We start from the raw sequence: 19016 nt of genomic DNA, 5'->3' as shown, positions 1-19016 counted from the left end.
GGTGGACAGAAAATTATGCCCTGGCATGCACCCTTCCCTCAAATCACTTGATCAGATACCTCCATATGTTACCCTTCTTGTCAAATTTATTTCTGCTAGGGTTCAACACTTCATCCATAGGCAATGCTTTGACAAAGATCTCAATCCCTGAGGTTCAAAGCCATCCTTCCTTTAAGCCTACCAGATCAGGAAACATGTCCCTTCTCCCCAGATCACCCCTAACTGTGTTTTTCTTTTTGTTGACTACTATTGAATACCTGCCAGAGTGGTGTGTGTGTGTGTGTGTGTGTGTGTGTGTGTGTGTATATATATATATATATGCTCCTACTTCCTAAGATTCAGTTTATTGTTGTTGGGGAAGAATATGACAGTGAGTCTATGATTAAAAGATCCAAAAGAAATAAATCCGTAGTAGAAGTCTGCTTCTAAAGATCTCCTCCCTCAAATGGCTCTATTCTGCAAAAACCATGAACAAGTGTAGTATCAGAATTGTACAACAACCAAAATTAACTGAAACTTAGTACCAAAGTTCCCCTTTCATATATATGGAAGGAATATCATGCCAGAAAACTGGCTGAAAACCAGCATTTCTCTCTAACTAGGACTCCTCAGTGGAATACCTGCACTCTATCATCACATGCTAGCTGTTGTTCAGACACCTCAAGGGACACTGCTTCCTCTACATGTTATTAAATCAGCCTGTTCATTCCAAAGATTGAATCCTTTCACCAACCTTCAAGTCTCCTGTCATGATAAACGTGTTTATTCTTTATTTTTGAAATTCAGGAAATGTTGTATGGAAAGGAAAGCAATCCTATATTTTATCAAATTTAACATGTAGTCTTGAAAAAGTTTTGATAATCAACGTAGTCAACATGAGCTAAAAATGATTGATTCATAGTCAAGAATTTTTCCTTTCTATGCTTGCCTTAATGCAAACTAAAATCCTATTTGTAATGCAAAATGTTAGCAGGAATAGCTCAGGTTAATAGATGGAAACCAGATCTGGTGTGCAATCACGTGCTTTCCTATCTTTGGGCTAATAATTAAAATAATTCCTGTGAGGTATATAATATCTATTCCTTAATATAATTGTCTATGAGTACCAGTGAGGTTTCCTTTACGTTTCCATATGCCATTGCATACAATTTTTACCACTAAAGACCATTTATTTCTAGGTAAATGCTAAGGTTAAGTAATCTCCCCTCTCTGTTTTACTGTTGCAGTTGTACATTTAAAGATTCAAATTTAAATTATTAAAATATTTATTTATTTTATTACTTCATGTGTATACATGTTTGCCTGTGTGTATACATGCACATCACATGCCTGATGCCAGTGCCATCATGTGGTGCTCCTTTGCAGGGACAAGTGCTCTTAACCACTAAACTATCTTTCAAATTCTAAAAGATTTTGAGTAGTAATTTTTCTAAAATTGAAAGAACAATGCTATGCCAATGAACAATTGATGACATATTTAATAATAAAATGGCTCATGTTGGGATGATGGAGATTTAGTTCAGAGAATTCTCATAAAACAGAACATGTAAAGACATTTATTGGTATTATTAAGATTCTTATCACCAATAAAATATATTTAAGTATGAATATTTGTTTTATTATAAAAACACAGCATATAATATTCAATTTTTAATGAATGGGAATAGTTTCCTAACCATTACAATGATATGAATCACAGAAGCATTTTCCTGCTGCGTGCTGTTTATGCTTGTTTCTGGTAAGCCAGCTTTTATCTTCACTCTGATTTTGAATGATGTGTAACTTCTCATTTTACAATGTGCAAAACAAATATGTAAAGAGGAGAGGGGGAAAACTAACATTTAAAAGTTCACAAGGCTAGGAGCACTCTGCATTTCAGTCTTATGAAGCCATACTTCTTCTAGGGTGTGTTTCATGTAAGAATGTAGACAGGTTCCAGCAAAGGAGTGTGCATGCAATACTGTAGGCTCCATTAAAGAAACCTCAAACATGCGCAATTCTTCTTCTTAAAAAATGGTGTAGAGAAAATGCTGGAACCAAGAGTGTGAGGAGTGTGATCTTAAGCACCTGTTTAATTTCCCAGGACCTCAAATCCTCACTTGCATAATAGAGTCCCAAAGCCTGAGTGAGTCCCGAGGGTCTGTAGAGCACTATAATTCAAAAAGCAGAGAAGCATCACAGCTAGGCTGTAATATTCGCATAAAAATGAGATTTCTAAGTAAAGGCAGTATGATTAATGTATAGAAGACTCACTAAGGATATAATTTATTGATAACAAATGTTATACCTTCATCAATTTTTCTAGGAAGTCATAAACACAATAAATTTAAGAAACTAAATTAGTTTTTCTTGTACTTACTATCCACTGGAAAAATATGGCTTATTTAAAACAAGAGTGTACATTATAAGTTTGCCAGTCAATAACTTTTAGCAAAAGTTTCATGTCTTTATAATAGAAAGAAAAACAGGTCAAAGAGTTCCTAGTATTATCAGTTTATCAGGAAAGGGAGTCAGTACTGGCTATGTGCTTCTCTGTCTTCATCTTAAAATGCATTCCCTCAAACTAAAGTGGATTTTACAGTTTATTTTGTGAAGAAAACCAAAATTTATTTAAGAATTAAACAATCATTACAACTGTTTAAAAGAAACTATGTTGAAGTCACTCTTTGAGAAGCTCACAAATTTAAATCAAGGTTGTATTTGAAGTACTGCTTTGACAACCACAACTCTGCCTTTCTATATTGCTGAGAACCCTGGCTATGAGGGCCAGAAAAGGGAGAACACCCTCCTAATGCGTGACGTAGTCTAGAAAATAAACAAAAATTAATGGAGCCAGGACACAAGAAATAAATGTGGTTTCCCAGAGGATTAAATACAAAGCAATCGGGTCCAAGAGTGTAGATACTTGACTTGGCAATAGAAAAGATGGAGAGAGCAAAGTTTGAAACTATTTGTCTTTTCCTGAGTCTTATCCTTCATGGACATAAACCATCATCTATGTTGTTATATTTCACTGTGTGTCATTTCACCTCTCTTTTACACTTGACTTATCATCAGGGACAAGGATTGGCTTTGTTTCTCATTGTAGTCAGCTCTGCTTGATGAAGAATGAATCTGTCAGAAAATACTTGGTTAGTAAACTTGTGAATGCCTGAGTGAATAAATGCATGAATAAGTGATGAATGAATGGATGAGGGCAAGGTGTTCAAAGAAAGACCTGTATCCCAAGATTTATCTTAAGTTGACAAATAGTCAAAAAACTTCTGACTTCAAGCATATTATAGCAACATTCTTTCCTGGAGTAAACTACATAGTGAGTCAGTCAGTGTGTCTGTCTATCCTCCTCTGTACAGGTCACATGTTTGGAAACACAAATAGTAACCCCCAAATCAGAAAAAAAAAGGCTCAGGACCATCTATACAGATAAGGTAAAGACTTGGTTGTCAGGACTTGGACAAACTGCCAGGTACCACATTTAATCGTGCTTCAGATCTTTGTAGGAATTACATAAATGCAGACTGGAAAATACTTCCCTTTTATGTGGCTAAAAACCCAGTCAATGGGATGTTGATGGTTTGAATCATGTAAATATTCACCATAAGTCCAACATGTTATAGAAGTTAATTCATCTGCCCACCTGGGGATCCATACCATAAACAATCACCAAACCCAGACACTATTGTGGATGCCAAGAAGTGCTTGCTGACAGGAGTCACTTATAGCTGTCTCCTGAGGGGCTCTGCCAGTGCCTGACAAATACAAATGTGGATGCTCACAGCCATCCATTGGATGGAGCACAGGGTCTCCAATGAAGGAGCTAGAGAAAGGACCCAAGGAGCTGAAGGGGTTTGCAGCCCCATAGGAGGAACAACAATATGAACTAACCAGTATCCCCAGATCTTCTGGGGACTAAACCACCAACCAAAGAGTACACATGGTGGGACTCATGGCTCCAGCTGCATATGTAGCAGAGGATGGTCCAGTGGTTCATCAGTGGGAGGAGAGGCCCTTGGTTCTGTGAAGGCTCGATGCCACAGTGTAGGGGAATGCCAGGACAGGGAATCAGGAATGTGTGTTTTGGTGAGCAGGGGGAGAGGTAAAGGGGTAAGGGGGTTTTGGAGGGGAAACCAGGAAAGGGGATAACATTTGAAATGTAAATAAAGAAAATATGTAATAAAAAGAAGTTAATTCTTACAAAAAAAAAAAGATGTCACTTAAAACACACAAATACAACATTATTCTTTTGTTGAAATAAAATAAAAGTATGAGCTTTTGTGATATAATGAAGGAATAGTTAGGTAAATAATAAGAGGACAGGTAAAGTTATTGGAAAAACCAACAAAATTTGTGTTCTTGAATCTGCTTCCTGAGGCAGGAGATCACTGAGTACTAGTGAGGGAACTCTCCTTGACTTAATCAACAGAGTTACCTCTAAAGCTCAAATTGATTGTCCAGGTGGGACAGCACACTGAGTCTAAGCTAACAAGTTTGCCTCTCCCATAGTAGGTGGCTTGAGTTTATGTTCCTCTCAGCATCTCTTTCCTGGGTTCTGAATGTACAGTATGTCTCAGGTAGGTCTAAGTATCTCCTGAGATAGTTCCTCCACATGTGAGAGGCCTCTACCACATAGAACCTAATCCTTTATTGAGCATGTTTACATGTCAGGAGACATAATGGGACAAGCTAATAACTACCAGGTGATCATCCTGAAATGGTCTGCTTTGGATTATTATATAAGCTGTGAGGTGCTCCCTTATTAAGCAAGGCTATAAGGGATTCATTAGGAAAGACTCGTGCTATAAATATGCTTTACTGTTAATATTCAACACATATAATAATCACTAATAGCACACTCCTTTGGAGTAGATCTCTGCAGATCCACGAAGATGTATTGTCTTATAGTAATGCTATATAGATAAATAGATGACTTAAGTCTTTATGATGATCCTATAAGAATTCCTAAAATTATATCAGTGATTATTAAGCTCATTTATAGTGGGACTGCTATTAGGTCCTTTTCTGGTAGTCAAAACTGTGATGAGAACTCTGCCAGTCTCCAAAGTGTCACCAGTTAATTGCTCTTAGATGGTAACCATACTTTCTCCTACTCAGCACATTCTAAGAGGTTGTAAAACAATTAAGCAAAGGCAATAAAAGGGGGACTAAAGATTTATTATAGGTGCTAGGACAGACGACAAAATATTGCCTGGGTTTATCTATACAAAACTTCACTTACAACTTAGTTATGGTTTTAAACCTTCGGTGAATCTGTGGAGCTGAGACAGGTGATGAGCGTTAGCTAGATAATTACTCCTAGTGGATATTCATGTAAACATTCTCTGTTGTAAATTTCTATTTCAATTTATGATTTGATTTTGTGTGTGATCTTTCGATAAATTTTTCTAACAAGTGATCGTGTATTCTGAATGCTGTTTAAGGGCTGGGGACAAAGAGAAGGGTTGGAACGGAAGAACTGAACTGAGAAGAATGGAGGTGAGAAGAACTGAGCTGAGAGAGGAACTGAGCTGAGGAGAAGTTGTTAGACAGAACTGAACTCAAGAAGAACTTAGACGTACAGGCACAGAATTGGGAGAAAAGACATTGGGAGTTAGAGCAGTATTGTGACATCAGAGCAGGGGCCAAGAGCAAGATTAGAAGAAGAATGCAGCTTGGAATAACTTAGAAACTATCATAATATAAAATACTAAGAGAACAATGTGCAGAATGCAGAGGGAAAGAGGAAAAAAGAAGACAATGCAGAGAGCAGAAGCAGCAGGCAGGCTTCACCTTACAATGAGACAGAACAGGGCCCATGGTAAGGACGAGGCAGGCTTAATCTTATTAAAAGAAAAAAAGCTTTTTTTTCTTACAAACATGGATTTAATTTATTTATCATTAAAAGTGTAGAAGCCTTCTCTTTGTCTATAAAGAATTGGAGCTCATTTTTCATCCAGAATGAGTTCTTTCTGCACAGTGCTCAGTCTTTTGTTCCATATCCATATGTAAGTATGGATGTGTGTATGTGTAAGTATACAATGGTGAGAATGTATGCATTTGTGTGTGTATGTGGATAATTATGGAATTGTGAGAATGCATGCAAGCTGGGCCCAACTGGGTTTGAATAGAAATGTACAAATGAATGAGTATGTATGAATCTGTATATGAATTTATGTGAGAATATGCATATTTGCTTATGTAAAAGTTTTTCCTTCTGTGAGTGTCATTCTCTTCTCCTGGTTCAATAGAGGCTTATCCAAACTTCTCCCTAGCCTGCCAAGCAAGAGGCATCTGTACAATAGGAAAAAGGCTCTAGCAATTAATCCTTTACTTAATCTCCTGCTGTTTTAGGATGAGGTGCTAATTGCCAAAAACTGCAGTTTCTGGCCTCAGAGGATCAAAGAAGACAGGTCAGCTACAATAGCATAGTAATTTAGACTTAGATAAGTAAAACATTTTATTATACAGCAACCCTAAATATCTTGTAAGAAAAAATCTTATCCCAGAATCTTATCTCAGAATCTTGTAAGACAAAGTCTTATCCCTGATGACGCTTTTCCACCTCTGCTGCCTCGAGAAGAATCAAGAAAGCAGAACCCCATGCTAGGGCTGGGCCCTGGCATTTACACACTTCTATTCCAGAAGGCATCATTTTATTATACTAAAAAAGATTATATCAGCTAGCTCCCTTCTTCAAAGGCAGATAGACTTCATTTTCCAGAGCTGTTCACTAGTCCCTAAATGTTATCAAAAGCAAAGATCTGACTGACCTGCTCTCTAGATACATAGGAATATGAAAGTTCCATGGACAAAAACATAGAAATGTCTGATGTGTATCTTTGTAGCATCTCAGCTTCTGGTGGTATGCTAAGGCAAAGCTGTTAGATTTGCTTCATATACTGTTTGATTGAGGTATGTGCAAAACTGCTAAAACTTTTATCTAGTATCAACTTAGCTTTGCCTGCAGAATGAATAAACCCACCCAGACTTTGAAGTTCTACCGGGGGGAAACTAGATATCTTTGGCATCTACACCTGGCTAGGTATTTCTAGTTTGACTAAACCAAAGTGGTATCATTAATCACTTCAACCAGCGTGATTCTTGATTTTCATGGTAGAGTTTCCAAATGACAATGCATAAATCACTGCCTGTTTTGTTCTTAGAATGTTTCATACTATCGGAATCACAAAGTCCTATGTCTGTACATTTCTGGAGTTATCTCGGCACTACAGGGTCTCTTGGTGGACTTCAACATGTTTCATGACCATCCATAAGTGACAATAAACCTGCTTTCAGAAGTGAGGCAAACAAGAGGAAGGCTACATCATATAGGCTAGAGTCACAGGATGCAAGTGAAGCTGAGGTAGAAAGAGGGAAGATAGAGAAGGGAAGGGAAAGGAAGAGACAGGGAAGAGTCAGATGCCTCCATGACTGGTTGGCAAGCTACATATTAGCAGTCTTAGTCCATTCTTATAATCGAGAGTATTGATTCTGCCCTATTCTATTTCTTATGGCTGTGATAAATACCACTCCCTAAAGAACTTGGAGAGGAAATTATTTATTATATAGTTTATAGTTGTAGTTTTTAATTGCAGGAAGTCAGGGCAGGAACGCAGAAGCAGGAACTAAAGCAGAGGCCATGGAAAAATATCACTCACTGGGTTTACATGGCTTGTCCAGTCTGCTCAATTACACACCCCAGGATCACCTTCTGAGGAGTAGTACCAAATTGAATGAGCTACGGCAAATCAGTAATTAATCACAAAACTGCTCCACCAGATTGGCCTATAGGCCAATGTGATGGAGGCATTTTCTCAATCAAACTTTTTATTCTCAGATAATTCTAGCGTATGTCAAATGGACAAAAACTAACCAGGACAGCTTTTTTTGTAAGGATTACTCTATGTCAGTTCTAATCCAGTGTTTTCATAGCCTTACTCTGGTAATAGTTGAATGGAAATAATGGGCTTTCTACACTCTTTAGAGAATTGAGACTGAGTGACAGGTAGTCTGAGGTAAGATAGGATAGAGACATTCAGATATACTTAAAATATATGTGCTGGACACCCCTCTCTGTTTCCAGTAGAACTTCAATGACCTTAAAGGACATGCAATTCAAGGCATGTTAAGTAGAATTTTAAGGCATCACACAGCCAACAACTGGCTGAGGAGTTTGGAATCTCTCAGGATACTCAGACAGGGCATTGTTTTTTTGAGAGAGTTTCTAGGATCCAGTTCTGAAAAACGCAATCATCAACATTCTTCTCTTTTCCATGAGTCACATGAGCAGCAGTGAAAAACTAGGATTTTTTCAAAAGATTTAGGAGTGTTATTGCAGTGGTTCATTCTCTGTCAAGTATACCCCATCTCTAACTAGACCTTTCAACTAGGATCACGTGTAAGTGGACAACAGCATTTCATAAAAACTCAACCACACTCAATATTCCTTTAAGCTCCCTTTGATCTCTCATTATTCACAAAGTAGACCTGTCATAGAGCGAAAAATTGTCTGGCTTGGTACTGTCTTTGAAGAATCGTAATTCTCAAGATACCTCTTTATAAGTTCCTCATTTCAACCATCTCAGAGCGTGGGAAGCTCAAAAGAAAGAGGAAATCTAAAGACAATCAGTATAATGCTGCCTACAGCTACACAGATGATTTTTGTATTTTCCCACAAAGTGGCAAGGTCCATTTCCAGTTTATCACAAGCTAGTGGTGATGGTTCACTACTGCAGCCACCAGTGGAGCCAAAGTAATCAACAGAAATTAAGGTCAGGAAATCAAGTAGTAAAGGGCCATTGCACTAGAAGTAGTAATGCAAGTTATAGAAGTTAAGACAGGGATATCTACAGTGAGCAAGCAAGATGAAAGCTCTGAGAAAACAGCAAATAGCAACCACTGATGCTTGTGAAGCACTGGATTTTGGCCATAATTTTAAAATGTATAATATTCATTACTTTCCATCAGTATGACTACAAGAGCAAGGAAATACGAGGAAACAGGAGAAAGAGGAAAAGTGGAGAAAACTACATGTAGGGAAATCTAAGGTAACATATACATACTGTACGTGTTACAAATGTGACACGAAGCTGCTATAATTAGAACAGGAGCAGGTACAGCAGCATAACACAACCTCAGAAATCCAATACGTACACAAACCTATACACATCTTCAAAGTTGGCTATTTGCACACATTGATATGCAGTTGTCATATAAGTCAGCCCTCCAAGAATGCAACTCAACACTCAAGAGGTATATGCAGCTACCACTAGTCAACTTGAGACCACTTTCAGCCACACCAAAAATAAGCTACATACAATTTAACTACAATAGACCTTTAAACCTGCTCAAGCTGAGCATCAAAATCTGCTTTGTGCTATAGATTTCCCAGCTTTCTACACTCCATGAACATGTAGTTATATAGATGCATGTGGTCTTTTTTCAGTGGCTTTCCAGCTTCTGATACAATCTTCAAGTATGAGATATGCATGAATACTTCATTTGTTCCTATGGCTACTAATATTTTACCAGTTACACGTGTTTCATTTGATTTATCCAGTTCCTCAGTGACTGACATTTAGATTATATATAGCTTTTGGCAGTCATGAGTAATTCATGTAGAAGTTTGTGGTTTTTATTCCCTGAACAGATACCTAGAATTGGAATTTTTAGTGATTTTATGTTTAATCATTTCAAGAGCTTGGGAAATCTTTTCAACTCCAGCTCTATCATTCTATAGTCTCTGTAGCATTGTAGGAAATGCTACTGTCTCCATCATTTGACTATGATTAATGTTTGTTCTAGTTAAAGGTATAAAGCTGTAACAGCCTCTTATAATTCTGTTTTTCTTTGTCCTTGTTAGGGTTTCAGTTGCTGTGATGGCACATCATGATCAAAACAAGTTGAAGAGAAAAGAGTTTATTTCAGTTACATTTCCAAAGCACTGTTAGTCATATAAGGAAGTCAGGAGAGGATCTCAAAACAGGGCAGGAGCATGGAAGCAGAAGCTGATGCAGAGGCCATGGAGAAGTAACTTACTTGCTTTGTCGCATCTGTTCTCGACCAGCAAGAACGACACGACCACCAGTTCTTCTAACAGCAGTTTATTCAGCAATCTTCAGTCTTCATCTCTCTCCCTCTTCATCTCTCTCCCTTCCTCTTTCTCCCTTCATCTTCTCCCCATCTTTTCTCCCTTCATCTTTCTCCCCCGAACCCTGGGCCTTTCACTCTTATATACTCTCAGCCTCTATCCACTCATGGCAGGCCACATCACCTCACCAGGCACTCGGCTTCAGCCAATCAGGGCAGCAGGGGTGTGTCTCCACCAAATATGGACTTGTTTACACCGCCAGCATCATGGTGCACCTGTGCAGTTCTCACGATGGTCTTGGCTTATTTTCAGGTGTATGAGGAAGTCAGGTGCAAGTCATAAGACTTAGCCACAGTCCCGGGTGCCATCTTGGGACTGCTGCCACACCCACTCCTCACATTGCTTGATTCCCCTGGCTTGCTCATCCTATTTTCTTATAGAACATCGTCCCAGGGCTGTCACAATTTACCATATGCTTTGTTCTTTCCCACCAATCACCCATGAACAAAATGCCCTATATCTCTCTTGTTCTTTTCTTCTCTTCCCTTCCCTTCCCTTCCCTTCCCTTATTTCTTTTCTTTCTTTTTTTATTCATAGGATATGCATAAAAAGGATATGACTTATTAGTTATTACTCATTCTAAATAGAAGTGTTTGCTAATAGCAGACTTCTCCAGATATATTATGTCTATCAGCCAAGTTTGCAGGGAAGTAGACACAATGTCAGTATAATTTTCAACAGTAGCCAAAGAGATGAAGCTGGGATCATATAACAAAACATTCCTTACTACTCCAAAGAATTTAAGAAAGACACAAGACAGTAACTTGGGCCAGAAGTTGGCAATAAGAAAGATTAACTGGGCTGTTCTAACCTTTGCAGTTGAGGGAGATGCAGACGAGCAGAACATAAGACAGTGGAGCTCAAATTCTCCATTTTGTAATTTCCACTACTTATTATTTCAAAGAGAAACACATCTAATATACAAATGCTTAAATTAACAAATAAATAGCAGGTTTTTCATTTCACTGAGATTTTTAAAAAATTGCTGAATGAAAGTCCTGCTTTCGCAAATATAAGCATAGTAAACTCATTGTAGTATTCTCAGTTTCAGAAACAAGAGCTGATTCATTAGTATAAAAGGCCAAAGCCTTCTTTGTATTGGGTTCATCTCTACTTAATTAAAAGCATTTCTTTTGTTGTTGCAATCAATATTGTTTAATTTACAATGTGTTATATAAAATATTTGTTAAATATATAGTAATCAAATCATATTAGTAAGCATTATTAATGGTTTTTAAGAGTAGGGTTTTTCTGCATTATTTTCATAGTCACGTTGAAATATAAAGTGGATTCCTTTCACTGATGTCATTCTACTATTTTAAAGATGTTTCAGTGTCTATTATTAAAATTTTAAATACCCTTCCTAGCTTCTCCACATCTCTGGTGATAGCTATTACAATTGTTTTTTCAACAAGATTGATTTATGTGTTCTCAGAAATCAGTAAGAGCATGTGGTATTTGTCTTTCTAACTCTGGTTTATTAAATTGGACAGAATGGACTTCCGTTTTATTCATGGTGCTCCAAATGACAAGATTTATTTTCTTTGTTTTGTATTTCTAAATTGTTTTCTAATGTGCAAGTATATCACATTTTTAATAATAAATTACTTTATTTACATTTCAGTTTTTTCTTCCTTTGGTTCTCCCCCCCCCCCCAACCCACAGTTCATTCCTTTCCTCCTCTCCCTTGCTTTTGAGAGGCTGCTCCCCCAAACAGGCCTCTCCCTTTCCTGAGTCCTCAAGTCTCTCTAGGATTGAGCTCTTCTTCTCTCACTGTGGCCAGACCTGGCAGACCTCTGCCATATATGTGTCAGGGGCCTAGGACCTGCCCCTGTATGCTATACGTTGGTGATTCAGTCTCTGGGAGTTCTCTGGGGTCTGGGTTAGTTGAATCTGTTGGTCTTCATATGGGCTCTCTCTCTCTCTCTCTTTCAGCTTTTTCAATCCTTCCTCTAATTCAACCTTAGGGTTCACTGACTTCAGTCCAATGCTTGGTTGTAAGTATCTGCCTCTGTCTTAGTCTGCTATCTGCTAGTAGAGCCATTCAGAGGGCAGCCATGGCAAGCTCACATCTATAAGAACATCATCTCATCAGCAATAGTGTCAGGCCTTGGTTGCACCCCTACCCACCATGAGATGGAACCCAAGTTTGCCTTTCATTCATCTCTTCTCTACTTTTGTTCCTGTATTTCTTTTAAACAAGAAAAGTTTGCGGTTAGAAATTTTGACTATGGGTTAGTAAACCTGTCCTTCCACTTGAGGCGCTGTCTATCTACTGGAGGTGGATTCTTCGAGTTCTGAGTCCCTAATGTTGGGCATTTTGACTAAGATCACACCCAATGAGTGTGGTCTTAGTCAAAATGCCCAACATTAACTAAGAGTCTCTCACCTCCCAAGACTCTGATACTTTCTAGAGGGTCCCCCCACACAAGGCTGATTATTTCCATTCATTCTCTTGACCATCTGGGCCTCTCTCCTGTACCCGACATATGTGATCCTGTTATACTTGCCCCACATTCCCTTTCCCACACAGGTCCCTTCCTCCCTCTGCCTTCTTCTGCCTCCTTCCGCTTCCCTCCCCCCACCCCCAGCACCACCCATAATTATTTCCTTTCACCTTCTAAGTAGAACTGAAGCCTCCTCACATGGGTCTTACTGCTTGTCACAATTCTTACGCTGTAGGCTGTATTTTACATATTCTGTACTTTGTAGCTAATATCCACTTATCAGTGAGTACATATCATGCATGTCCTTTTGGGTCTGAGTTACCTCATTCAAGATGATATTTTCAAGTTCCATCTATTTGCTTGCAAAATTCATGATGTCCTTGTTTTTAATAGTTGAATAGTAGTCCATTATGTAAAGGAACCACATTTTCTGTATCCATTATTTGGGTGAGGGACATCTGGGTTGTTTCCATTTTCTGGTTATTACAAATAAGGCTGCTATGAACATGACGTAACACAAGTCCTGTGGTATGCTGGGGCATCTTTTGAGTATATGCCCAAGAGAGGCATAGCTGAGTCTTCAGGTAGAACTATTTCCAATTTTCTGAGACACCTAAAGAGTTTTTTTCTAGCATGCTTTTAACACTTTTCAATCCACTAGCAAGGGAGGAGTGTTCCTCTTTTCCCACATCCTTGTCCACATGTGCTGTTACTTTGAGGTTTTGATCTTAGCCACCCTGATTGGTATGAGGTAGAATCTCAGGGTCAAATTGATTTGCATTTCTCTGATGACTAAGGACTTTGAGCATTTCTTTAAGTGTTTCTCAGCCCCCTAAGACTCTTCTGTTGTAAATACTATGTTTAGACTGTGTATCCCATTTTTTAATTGGGTTATTTAGGTTTTTGGAGGTTTAACTTCTTTAGTTCTTTATACATTTTAGTTAATAGCTCTCTGTTGGATATAGAGTTAGTGAAGTTTCCCCCCACCCCCAATTTCAGGTTGTCAATTTGTTCTACTGAGAGTATCTTTTTGTCTTACAGAAGTTTTTCAGTTTCATGAGATCTCATGTATCCCAATTTTTGATTCTAGAGCCTGAGATATTGGTGTTCTGTTCAGGAAATTTTCCCCTGAACTGAGTTCTAGGCTCTTTCCCATGTTCTCTTAGATTCAGTGTATCTGGTTTTAAATTGAGGTCCTTGATCCATTTGGACTTGAGTTTAGTGCAAGGTAATAAATATGTGTCTATTTTCATTCTCCTATATACAGACCTCTAATTAGACCAGCACCATTTATTGAAGATTCTTTCTTTTTCCACTGGATGGTTTTGGCTTCTTTGTCAGAGATCAAGTATCCATAGTTGTGTGGGCTTTCTTCTGGGCCTTCAATTCTATTTCACTGATGCACTTGTCAGTCTTTGTAGCAGTACCATTCAGTTTTTATCACTATTGCTTTGTAGTACATCTTGAGATCATGGATGGTGATTCTCCTGGAAGTTCGTTTATTGTTGAGAATTGTTTTAGCTATTCTGGGTTTGTTTGTTTTGTTTTGTTTTTTTATATGAAGTTAAGGATTGTTCTTTCCATGCCTGTGACAAATTAGAATTTTGATGGGGATTGCATTGAATCTATAGATTAATTTTGGTAAGATGGCCATTTTCACTATGCTAATCCTATCAATCCATGAGCATGGGAGATATTTCCATCTTCTGAGGTCTTTTTCAATTTCTTTTTTTCAGTTTTTTGAATTTCTTGTAGTACAGATCTTTCACTGGCTTGATAAGAGTTACACAAATACATTTATTACTATATGTGGCTATTGTGAAGGGTGTTGTATCCTTTATTTCTTGCTCAGCCTGTTTATCATTTGTATAAAGGGAAGCTACTGATTTGTTTGAGGTAATTTTATGTCCTGCCATATTGCTGAAATTGCTGATCATCTGTAGTAGTTCTCTGGTGGGATGTGGAGTGTTGATTATATATATACTATCATATCATCTGCAAATAGTGATGCTTTGACTTCTTCCTTTCCAAATTGAATCCCCTTGATCTCCTTTTGTTGTCTAATTGCTCTCACTAGAACATTGAGTATTATGCTGAATAGATTGGGAGTGAACAATCTTGCCTTGGTTTTTAGTGGGATTGCTTCTAGTTTCTTTCCATTTAATTTGATGTTGGCTTCTATTTTTTCTATATATTGTTTTTATTATGCTTAGGCATGTGCCATATATTCATGATCTTTCCAGAACCTTTAACATGAAGCAAAATTGTACTTTGTCAAAAAATTTTCACATCTAATGAGGTGATCATGTGGTTTTATTCCTTAATTTTGTTTATCAAGTGTACTATGTTGATGGATTTTTTTCATATTCAACCATCCCTTCATCCCTGGGATGAAGCTTACTTTATCACGGTGAATGATGGTTGTGATATGTTCGTGAGTTTGGTTTGTGAGAATTATGTTGATTATACTTGCATTGATATTCATAAGCAAGATTGGTCTGAAGTTCTCTTTTTTCTCAGGTCTTTGTGTGGCTTATGTATCTGAGTAATTGTGGCTTTACAGAAACAAATAAGTAGTGTTCCTTCTGCTTGTTTTATGGAGTACTCTGAAGAGTTTGATATTAGCTCATTTTTGAAGGTCTGATAGAATTATGCATCAAAATCATCTGGTCCTTGTTGCAGGATTTTCCCAGACCAATGACATTAGTGCAGAGGAGTACTGTGATTGGACAGGGAAAAGGGAGGTAGAGCGAAGAGTTGCAGAGACAGGGAGCATCTCAGAGTAGGAGTAGAAGGAAGATGACTGTGGATATGAACCCCCATGGCATTTACTAGCAACAAGTAGCTATGATTTTACAAGGTTAGAAATATTGTGATAAAGCTTTTTATCATTATAAATTGGCTCTGAAATGATTGTATTGTCATCTTGTAATTTGTAATTCTATTGGTACATAACTCTGACTGATTAATTAAGCTTTAAGAGTCTTGATTCTACCGGGTGATTAGGTGTTGAGATGGCTGACCGTGGGGTGCATGGGGCATTGCATGGTAGTGAGAGGCACTTGGAGGCCCTGCTGGGAGTGTGGTCTGGCCCCACAAAGAGTTGGCAGGTTCATTTTTAATATTTTCTGCAACAGTTCCTGGGCTTTTATTGGTTGGGAGGTGTTTGATGACTATTTCTATTTCCTTAGAGATTATGAAACTGTTTAGATATTTTACCTGATCTTGATTTAACTTTGGTACATGGTATCTTTCAAAAAGTCATCCATTTCATCTAGATTTTCCAGTTTTGTAGAGTATAGTCTTTTGTAGTAGTCTTTGTATAGTTGTATAGTCTTTTTGTAGTTCTGATATTTTTGGATTTCCTCAGTTTCTGTTGTTGTGCCTCCTTTTAGTTTTCTGATTAATTTGTATACTGTCTCTGTGTTCTTTAGTTAGTTTGGATATTGATGTGTCTTCATTTTCATTGAATTCTATAAAGTCTTTTATTTCTTTACTTCTTTCCTGACCAAGTTATAATTGAGCAGGTACTTGTTCAGTTTCCATGAGTGTGTTGGCTTTCTGTTGTTCTTGTTGTTATTGAAGTCTAGCCGTAGTCCACAGTGATCTGATAGAATGCATAGGATTATTCCCATCTTCTTGTATCTGTTGAGGCTTGTTTTATATCTGATCAATTTTGGACAAGGTTCCGTGGGATTCTGAGAAGAATGTGTATTGTCTTGTTTTGGGATGAAATGTTCTGTAGATACCTGTTAAATCCATTTGGTTCATAACTTCTGTTAGTTTCACCATTTTTCTGTTTAGATTCTATTTTAATGATCTGTCCATTTGGAAGAATGGGGTGTTGAAAACTCCCACTATTTTTGTGTGAGTTTCCATATGTGTTTTGAGCATTAGAAAAGTTTCTCTTTCTAATGTGGATTCCCTTGAATTTGGAGTATAGCTGTTCAGAACCGAGACTTCTTCTTGGTGGATTTTTCCTTTGATGCATAGGATTTGTCCTTTCCTATCTCATTTGATAACTTTTGGTTAAAAGTCTATTTTATTTGATATTAGAATGGTAACTCCACCTTGTATCTTGTGACCATTTGCTTGGAAGACTTTTTTTCTAGCCTTTTACTCTGATGTAGTATTTGTCTTTGTCATTACGGTGAGTTTCCTATATGCAGCAATATGCTGGATCCTGATTATGTATACAGTATATTAACCTGTGTCTTTTAATTGGGAAATTGAGACCATTGATGAGATATATTAAAGACAAATGATTGTTTGTTCCTCTTATTTTCATTGGTGGATTTGGTATTATGTATATATGATTTTCTTCTTTAGGGTTTGTTGTGAAATATTTATTTTCTTATGTTTTCTTAGGTGTACTTATCCTCCTTGTGTTGGAAATTTTGTTCCAGTATCCTCTTTAGGGTTGCATTAGTAGAAAGATGTAGTTTAAATTAGGTTTTATCATGGAATATCTTGGTTTCTTCATTTATGATGATAGAGTTTTACTGGGTATAGTATCCTGGACTAGCATTTGTGTTCTCTTAGGGTATGGATGGCAGTTGTCCAGAATCTTCTGAACTTCAGAGTATCTTTTGAGAAGGCTGGTGTAATTTTGACAGATCAACATTATATATTACTCTGTTCTTTTCCCCTTATAGCTTTTAACATTTTTTCTTTTTTTCTGTGCATTTAGTGTTTTGAATATTATGTGGTGGGAGGATTTTCTTTTCTGGTTCAGTCTATCTGGTGTTCCTCAGGCTTCTTGTACATATATAGCCACCTCTTTTGTTTTGGTTAGGGAATTTTTCTGCTATGATACTGTTAAAGATGTTTTCTGGCCCATTTAGCTGGGATTCTTCACCTTCTTCTATTCCTATTATTCTTTTTTTTTTTTCCATTTTTTATTAGGTATTTAACTCATTTACATTTCCAATGCTATACCAAAAGTCCCCCATATCCACCCACCCCCACTCCCCTGCCCACCCACTCCCCCTTTTTGGCCCTGGTATTCCCCTGTACTGGGGCATATAAAGTTTGCAAGTCCAATGGGCCTCTCTTTCCAGTGATGGCCGACTAGGCCATCTTTTGATATATATGCAGCTAGAGTCAAGAGCTCCGGGGTACTGGTTAGCTCATAATGTTGTTCCACCTATAGGGTTGCAGATCCCTTTAGCTCCTTGGCTACTTTCTCTAGCTCCTCCATTGGGAGCCCTATGATCCATCCATTAGCTGACTGTGAGCATCCACTTCTGTGTTTGCTGGGCCCCGGCATAGTCTCACAAGAGACAGCTACATCTGCGTCCTTTCAATAAAATCTTGCTAGTGTATGCAATGGTGTCAGCGTTTGGATGCTGATTATGGGGTGGATCCCTGGCTATGGCAGTCTCTACATGGTCCATCCTTTCATCTCAGCTCCAAACTCCGTCTCTGTAACTCCTTCCATGGGTGTTTTGTTCCCAAATCTAAGGAGGGGCATCGTGTCCACACTTCAGTCTTCATTCTCCTTGAGTTTCATGTGTTTAGCAAATTATATCTTATATCTTGGGTATCCTAGGTTTGGGGCTAATATCCACTTATCAGTGAATACATATTGTGTGAGTTTCTTTGTGAATGTGTTACCTCACTCAGGATGATGCCCTCCAGGTCCATCCATTTGGCTAGGAATTTCATAAATTCATTCTTTTTAATAGCTGAGTAGTACTCCATTGTGTAGATGTACCACATTTTCTGTATCCATTCCTCTGTTGAGGGGCATCTAGGTTCTTTCCAGCTTCTGGCTATTATAAATAAGGCTGCTATGAACATAGTGGAGCATGTGTCCTTCTTACCTGTTGGGGCATCTTCTGGATATATGCCCAGGAGAGGTATTGCTGGATCCTCCGGTAGTACTATGTCCAGTTTTCTGAGGAACCGCCAGACTGATTTCCAGAGTGGTTGTACAAGCCTGCACTCCCACCAACAATGGAGGAGTGTTCCTCTTTCTCCACATCCTCGCCAGCATCTGCTGTCACCTGAATTTTTGATCTTAGCCATTCTGACTGGTGTGAGGTGGAATCTCAGGGTTGTTTTGATTTGCATTTCCCTGATGATTAAGGATGTTGAACATTTTTTCAAGTGCTTCTCTGCCATTCGGTATTCCTCAGGTGAGAATTCTTTGTTCAGTTCTGAGCCCCATTTTTTAATGGGGTTATTTGATTTTCTGAAGTCCACCTTCTTGAGTTCTTTATATATGTTGGATATTAGTCCCCTATCTGATTTAGGATAGGTAAAGATCCTTTCCCAATCTGTTGGTGGTCTTTTTGTCTTATTGACGGTGTCTTTTGCCTTGCAGAAACTTTGGAGTTTCATTAGGTCCCATTTGTCGATTCTCGATCTTACAGCACAAGCCATTGCTGTTCTGTTCAGGAATTTTTCCCCTGTGCCCA

This window comes from Mus musculus, chromosome 11 (genome assembly GCF_000001635.26).
Source record: "Mus musculus strain C57BL/6J chromosome 11, GRCm38.p6 C57BL/6J".
NCBI lineage: Eukaryota > Metazoa > Chordata > Mammalia > Rodentia > Muridae > Mus > Mus musculus.
Note: the sequence above shows the minus strand (reverse complement) of the source record.